The 7077-nt window shown below is 34.1% G+C and overlaps 1 pseudogene; it reads left to right on the forward strand.

Moving 5' to 3' along the window:
* The first annotated feature begins 1063 nt into the window (after nt 1-1063).
* On the forward strand, nt 1064-1922 carry LOC116631317 (annotated as a pseudogene).
* The last annotated feature ends 5155 nt before the right edge of the window (nt 1923-7077 follow it).

Raw genomic sequence — 7077 nt, forward strand, 5'->3', positions numbered from 1 at the left:
ATTTTATTCTTTTCCATTCAATCAAATATGTCATTATAATCCATGTGGCCTGCATGCAAGTATAAGTTTGAGAGCATCCGCTCTATCTGAGCACACAACAGGGGGTAGAACTCAAATGAAAAAGTGAATTCATAGCATGCTGTGTATGATAGTATTAAACTAATTTTAGTGATTCATTGTACTCTTCTTAAAAAAATATTATTAAATAAAATTGTGCATAAAAAAGTTATACTTAAATGGTCATTATGATCAGCTTTATATAATGGGTGTTCTCTTTAGGTATCATGTACAAAGAAGTTTCTTTGCTTTAAAATGTAAAAGAAGGGGTGCCTGGGTGGCCCAGTCGTTAAGCCTCTGCCTTTGGCTCAGGTCATGATCCCAGGGTCCTGGGATGGAGCCCCGCATCGGGCTCCCTACTTGGCGGGAAGCCTGCTTCTCCCTCTCCCACTCCCCCTGCTTGTGTTCCCTCTCTCACTGTCTCTCTCGGTCTGTCAAGTAAATAAATAAAATCTTTAAAAAAAAATAATAAAATGTAAAAGAAAAAATTCATTCTGAATTGCTTAAGTAACTTTTTAACAAACGCATCAAAGTAATTATGACATTCTAAATGCTACTGATGAAATCCTGTTCCATGCTACAACATGAAACTTGAAGGATATTATGCTAAGTGAAATAAGCCAGTCACAAAAAGACAAATACTGCATGCCTCCACTTAAAGGAGGTACCTAAAGTAGCCAAATGCTTAGAAACAGAAAGTAGAATGGTGGTTTCCAGAGGTGAGGGAGAGGGAGAAGGGGGAATGGGTTTAGAGCTTGTTTTGCAAGATAAAAAAGTTTGAGATCTGCTGCACAACAAAGTGCATATAGCTAAGCCACCATACTCTACACTTAAAAGTGGTTAGGATGATAAATTTTGTATGATGTATTTTTTTTACTACAACAAAATAAGAAACAATTAGAAAATAAAACATAAAAAAGGGGGGCTTCAGAAAGTGGCAGTTCGAGAGCCCCCCCTTCCCCCCCAGCGCATGTGCCGGTGGGAGGTCCCAGCCTAGGGTCCTGGTGGATCGCAAGGCAAGATGCCCAGGCGAAGCTTGGAAAACCAGTCGGCTCAAACCAGACAACTGCAAGATACCGTCACAAATGTGAAGCATTGTGGAGAGCGGTGCCAAATCCTCGCTGCCTATGTGCGGAAAACCGCCAGACTGCGAGACGAAGCAGACCTACTGGTGAATGAAATGAACGTGTACGCCTCTACAGAGTTCCCACATTTAAAGCAGGACCCGAAAAGTGTGAAGCGTTTGCCAAACTGCAGGATTATCGACAAGAAGAGATTGAAAGATTTGAAGAAATGGTTGAACCTTTGAAAGCTTATGGAGCAGTTGTGAAAATGAAAGGAGATGACCTCGAAGCGACATTGACAGCAAGGAGTAGAGAAGCTAAACAGTTAACTCAGGAAGAACTCCTCAGCGAAACCCTGATGTTTGGCATTTTGTTTCGCAGGAAGAAACCGAATTGCAGAGAGTTGCAATGGATGCTACCTGAACAACTTGTCTTCTGGAGGAAAATATTGACAATTTTGAAAAGCAGAAAATAAAGGATATAAAGACTGTATTTTCAGAATTTATCATTATCAGAATGTTATTTCTTGGCAAAGCATTAAAGGTCTACACTGCTGCCTACCAAAACATACAAAAGATTGATGAGGATTTAGAGGTTTTCCAAAATTCTCTGTATCCCCCGGATTCTTCATCCGGTTTAGATAGCGTAAAAGCAAATTCAAAATGGCCCTTTCCAAGATCACTGTCAGCTAAGTGTGTATCTGGAACAGGACAGTTATCCACCTGCCCACTAAGAAAGGATCAACAAGCAGAAGATGGTGAAGAGGACAAAGATTTAGACGTTACAGAAGAGGAAAATTAATTGTCTTCCATAAACTTCACGTTTCCATTTGCATCTTAAATGACTTGGCATGCAGAATTACTGAATTGTTAAACTTTATACTGGTTTCATATATGTTAAATCTCAAAATGAAATCTTACTGGAAATGGAAATTAAAGGAAATTTATGCTCGCTGGAAACAAAGGCTTTAAAAAATATTACACACCAATCATTTCTTTTTTTTATAGATTTTTATTTATTTATTTGTCAGAGGGAGAGAGTGCAAATGGTTAAGTAGAGAGAGAAGAGGCAGAGAGACTCGATCCCAGGACCCTGAGACCATGACCTGAGCTGAAGGCAGACGAGTAACCGACTGAGCCACCCAGACATCCCACCACACCAATCATTTCAACACCCAATCTAGCAGTATGTGGTTTTTGTATAGGTTCCATTTTTTAAAAAAAGGTGATGTGCTTCAAAAGTATTTCGTATCAACACACCATACCTAAAGTTGCAATAAAAGTAGATGACAGAAAACAAGGAATCTAACAGTTCCACTTGCATCTTTTGCGCTCATCACCAAGAAAGGGTCTTTAGTCATTCTGATGAAATACATACCGTATTCCGAAAAGCCTTAATCAAAAAGCCTTAATCAAAAAGACAAGGTTTTTTTCCCTTTACCTTTGTTTTTCTCACTTTCATTACAACTTGAAGTTTCATTATTTGATACATAATTCACTTTTCAACAAGACTGTAATTACTTTTGATTAAAGGTAACGGGACACTGGGATATCAGTGTCTTAAAAGCACTATAAAGCATAAATATTAGCTTCAAAAAGAAAGGCACATTCAGCCTGATTTGGGTTTTAAAATGAAAATACTCTCATACTAAAGCATTATACACAGTACTACAACTTTTTGAAAGCTGTAATTTTGTGGGATGTTGCCTAAGAAAACATCATGGAAAACCATAAATCATTAAAAGTCAATAAAAATTTCACCAAACCACCATCTAATTAATGTAACAGTATGTAGTTTTATTCTTGAAAATAATCAATTTAATCAGAGCCTTTCAGTATGTCAAATGCTTTTGTTTCTTTGGATGGGGATTATACTCTTGTCATTTCATGGATACGAGTTAGGCATATAAAAATTATGAAATTTATAAAATCATTTGGGATAACCACAAAAAGCAGTTATTCATGACAGAAAAATAAAGACTTTCTAGGAAAAAAATTTAATAAAAATGACTTTTGAAGAAGTTCCGATACACCATTCATGGGCTTGTTAAAGTTATTGAAGATAAATAACAAGGTCAGAAAATATATGTTTAGAGTTTGATTTAAATGTATCCTAATCTTCCAAAAAGTACAGAAAAATATCTGTGCCATAATAAGATGTGGGTTAGTTTAGATTTCACAGTTATTAGGTCTTATTCATTCTTAAAATAAGCAAGCTAATGCCAAAATAATGGGCTCTTTCAGTTTGTGGAAAACCACTTAGTTGCTTTGAAATCGTATGTTTAATATAAAGTTATGTTTAATACCAATATTGATTTGAGAATATTAGCTTGATTTATTGTTTCAAATAGTATTACATGGTTTTTGTTCTTTGGCCATTATGTCACCGAGTTAGAAATTTATTTCAGAAGATAGCCTAATTGTGGCTCCTCTAGTTTAAAAACTGTTTTATAAAAGATTACCATCTGCATATTATTGAATAAAATATGTATGAGTCCAGAGACAATATCACCCATAATACAATTTTTCCTAAAATTATGTTTTCAGTAATATGTATTAAATTTCTTAATGTTCCTGCATCTTCAACATGATTTTTCTATTGATTCAAATCAGTCTCATATGATGCAGATGCTGGATCAAAATCAACTTCAGGGCTATCACAATGGCCAAGTTCAAAGATTTCCTCTGCCCATAGATTTCGCCCTTACTAGATGCTTAAGTTCAAAGATTCACTGGATGTACCAACTCTTTAACAGGGAAGGGGAAATGTAAAAATAAAAAAAAAAATAGTGGTCTACAATATTATTCACAGTTTCTAAAAAGAACAATGAGTTTTCTAATTTTACTAAAACTACATGAATATTATGTAATGGTGATGAAGTGACAATTTTATTTCAACAAGACATATACTACAGGATCTAACTCACATGAGGAAAAATGAGAGGGGAATAGAGAGAGAAGGAGAGAGAAATTCAGCAATATATTGACACAAAGGTGAAAAAAGAATGAATATTTTTGAAGCTGAAGGTTCCTGAAAAATATGTTTGGTTACTGGCCTACCTATGAAAATTATGCTGGTCTCCCATTAGAGATCATTTTAAACGGAGTTACTAAGTTCTTTTTATGCATTGAATTTACCCATAAGTAAAATAATGTTGCTATAAATTTTATGATTTCTATTAATTTAACCACTGAATGAATTAAAACCGTGGAGTATATGTATTATGGAACTTAAAAATGCATTATATTACCAGAAATATAGGAGTTGATCAGAGACATTCTACAAGATTTAATATTTAAATGAAGTTTGTTTCCTTAATCATCTTCTTTCCATATTTTTCCTAACAGTTCTATGGAAATTTACCCACTCCCTTTCTACTAATGTTCATCTTAATATACCAGTAATTATGCAGAAAAAAAGCAAAACAAAATAAAATGGAACAGTTCTCATGAAATCAGAAAAGAAAAAACCAAAACAGAATTGTTTAATTCCATCCTTCCAGGCAATAGCTGACCATTTACCTTACATCTATGCCATTAAGAGTCCACTCAAGTGATTCTTCCCTGAACAAAAACGTTTCTATTTCAAGACACTTGGAATTGATATCTACCAATAAACATATAAATGTTAATGGCTAATAATTTTAATATGACCATGCTCATCTTGGGGGGAGGAAAAGTTTAATTGATAGAGCTCCACATCAGGCTCCTTGCTCAGCAGGGAACCTGCTTCTCCCTCTGCCTCCCCCTCCCCCTGCTTGTGTGCTTTCTCTCTCTCTCTGACAAATAAATAAATAAAAGCTTTATTAAAAAATAGCAATTTTTCAAATGTTTCCAGCACACTAGTGTATCAATTCTACATGGACTGAAATGAAGAGATATGTTGTGAATTGCAGGCTCAGAGTAACCTGTAAAACTGCTTAATTCCAACTCAGTATCTTTTATACTTGATACTCTATAAGATCGTTACATAGGCGAAAAGGTTAATATAACAAATGCATTTAATTAACCAATACTTTTGAGCAAATCTTTGGTACAACTCATTGGTCTAGACACTGGGACTATAAATTACCAAAAACAGCAATGCTACTGCTTTTATAAATGCCAATAGGAGGACATCAAGCAACAGATTTTACAGTAAGTATTAAACCACAGCTAGGATAAATAGAAATAAGCAACTAGGAAAAATCCAATAACAAGATCAGTCCTAATGTATGTTAGGGCCTAGATAAAGTTCTCCTGAGAAAGTTACTTTGCACCTAAAATGTGAAGAATGAAGACAACTAAATATTTAATGAATTAATATGTGAGTGAAATTCATTCAAGATTGAGGAGTAAAATCCTAGTTCTAATAATACTTTGCTGGTTAACAGTAGTGCTGTCCAATTAACTTCCTGGTTCTCCACTCATTATTTATAAAAAAGTAAATAAGGCCCAGCAATACTATAAACACTTCTCAGAAAAAGTTATGACAAAGGAATTTGAAATTTTTAAATTGTCCAGAATTAATTTATGATAGCTCATGTGTCACTCTTTTACGCCCAGTTATACATATCTATGACCTCTACATTTAATTGTTGTAGATGGCATAAAGAGGGATTTAACAGGCTGGATGACCTTACAATAGCTTTCAGTCCAGTGAGTTTATAAATCTATTACCTTATCTAACCATCTTTGAACCAGACTGCAGTGGACTCACTCAGATTAATTCAACCCTTCTGACAATCAATAATGACTTTGAAGCTCAGGACTATGGCTTGCTCATTATCAACTAAAACCAGACAGTCCCTGAAAGTTAAATTCAATGGGATTTGATCAGATTTATGAAAAGTAAAAGGTTATGACTACCCATTTCCTTGTGCTTTCACTCAGCAGCTATATGTGATGATTTACAAAATGCTTAAATCTCTGTTTTGATGATTATTTTTTCTTTATTTTAATTTGGTGTAAAATTTGAGGGAATTTGTGTGGAGTGGGAAAAAATGGTATAAAATTTAAAGCTCTAAATGATATTTGACACTTCTTCCTTATAAATTCAAATGAAACTAACTTCCATGGCTGCATCAAAATAATAGCAGGTTTTCTTTTTATAACAATTGTTATTCAGAATGTAAATTTTATATTCTTTTGAAAATGGTTATTTTTGACCAGTGTTGATTTGGAGTACCTGGAGTTCTACTTGAAGAAAATAAATGTATACAGCTTGACTAAACTACAAATAAGCATCTGATATCTTTCTGCAGACATTTGTAAGAGGCAAGCAGAAAGGGATAGGAGGAAATTTGATAAAGCTAAACATTATTTCCTTGATATTAAGGATAAAAGCAATAGCAGTGTTTCAGATAGAAAGAATGTTAAGAATTTAATTTTTCACTATATAATATATATTCTTGTTGGAAGAATCACAATAACACCATTAATTTAAATCATTTACAAATATACAGTGAGACCATTTCTCCTTACCTCTGCAAATACATACTGTAGAGTTAAATTATGTTTTTAAAGTAATATCTGGGTCAAATGTTTTAGTCTTATACTGTAATACTTTGGAGTACTTGTCACACCTATTATTTGATTATTCAAAGCAGAATGATAGGACAAAAATATGATTTTGAATCGCAGTTCGTGAAATTAATGCATAGCATGAGCAAATTGTGGCCTATTAGTTCTCAAAACTTTGTATTCATTGAACGTATGGTTGTCTCTCTTCACTTCTCCCTCCAGAAGTCATCCCTAACTTCTAGGTAGGGTTTCTTCATGTTTCGGAGGGATGGAGAGAGATGGATTTACCTTCTGAGCTGTGGTATAGGTAGGCCAAGCCTGGTCATAAAACTAGGAATACATAATATGCTTTATCTTGTTTTTCTTTCCAGCTAGTATAAAACTATATATTACCCTTAATATATTTTCCTTTACAAATGATAAGTATTGTATTTTGGGGGTAATGCAAATAATTC

The sequence above is a fragment of the Phoca vitulina genome, unplaced genomic scaffold (assembly GCF_004348235.1).
Source record: "Phoca vitulina isolate PV1807 unplaced genomic scaffold, GSC_HSeal_1.0 scaffold5, whole genome shotgun sequence".
Lineage (NCBI taxonomy): Eukaryota > Metazoa > Chordata > Mammalia > Carnivora > Phocidae > Phoca > Phoca vitulina.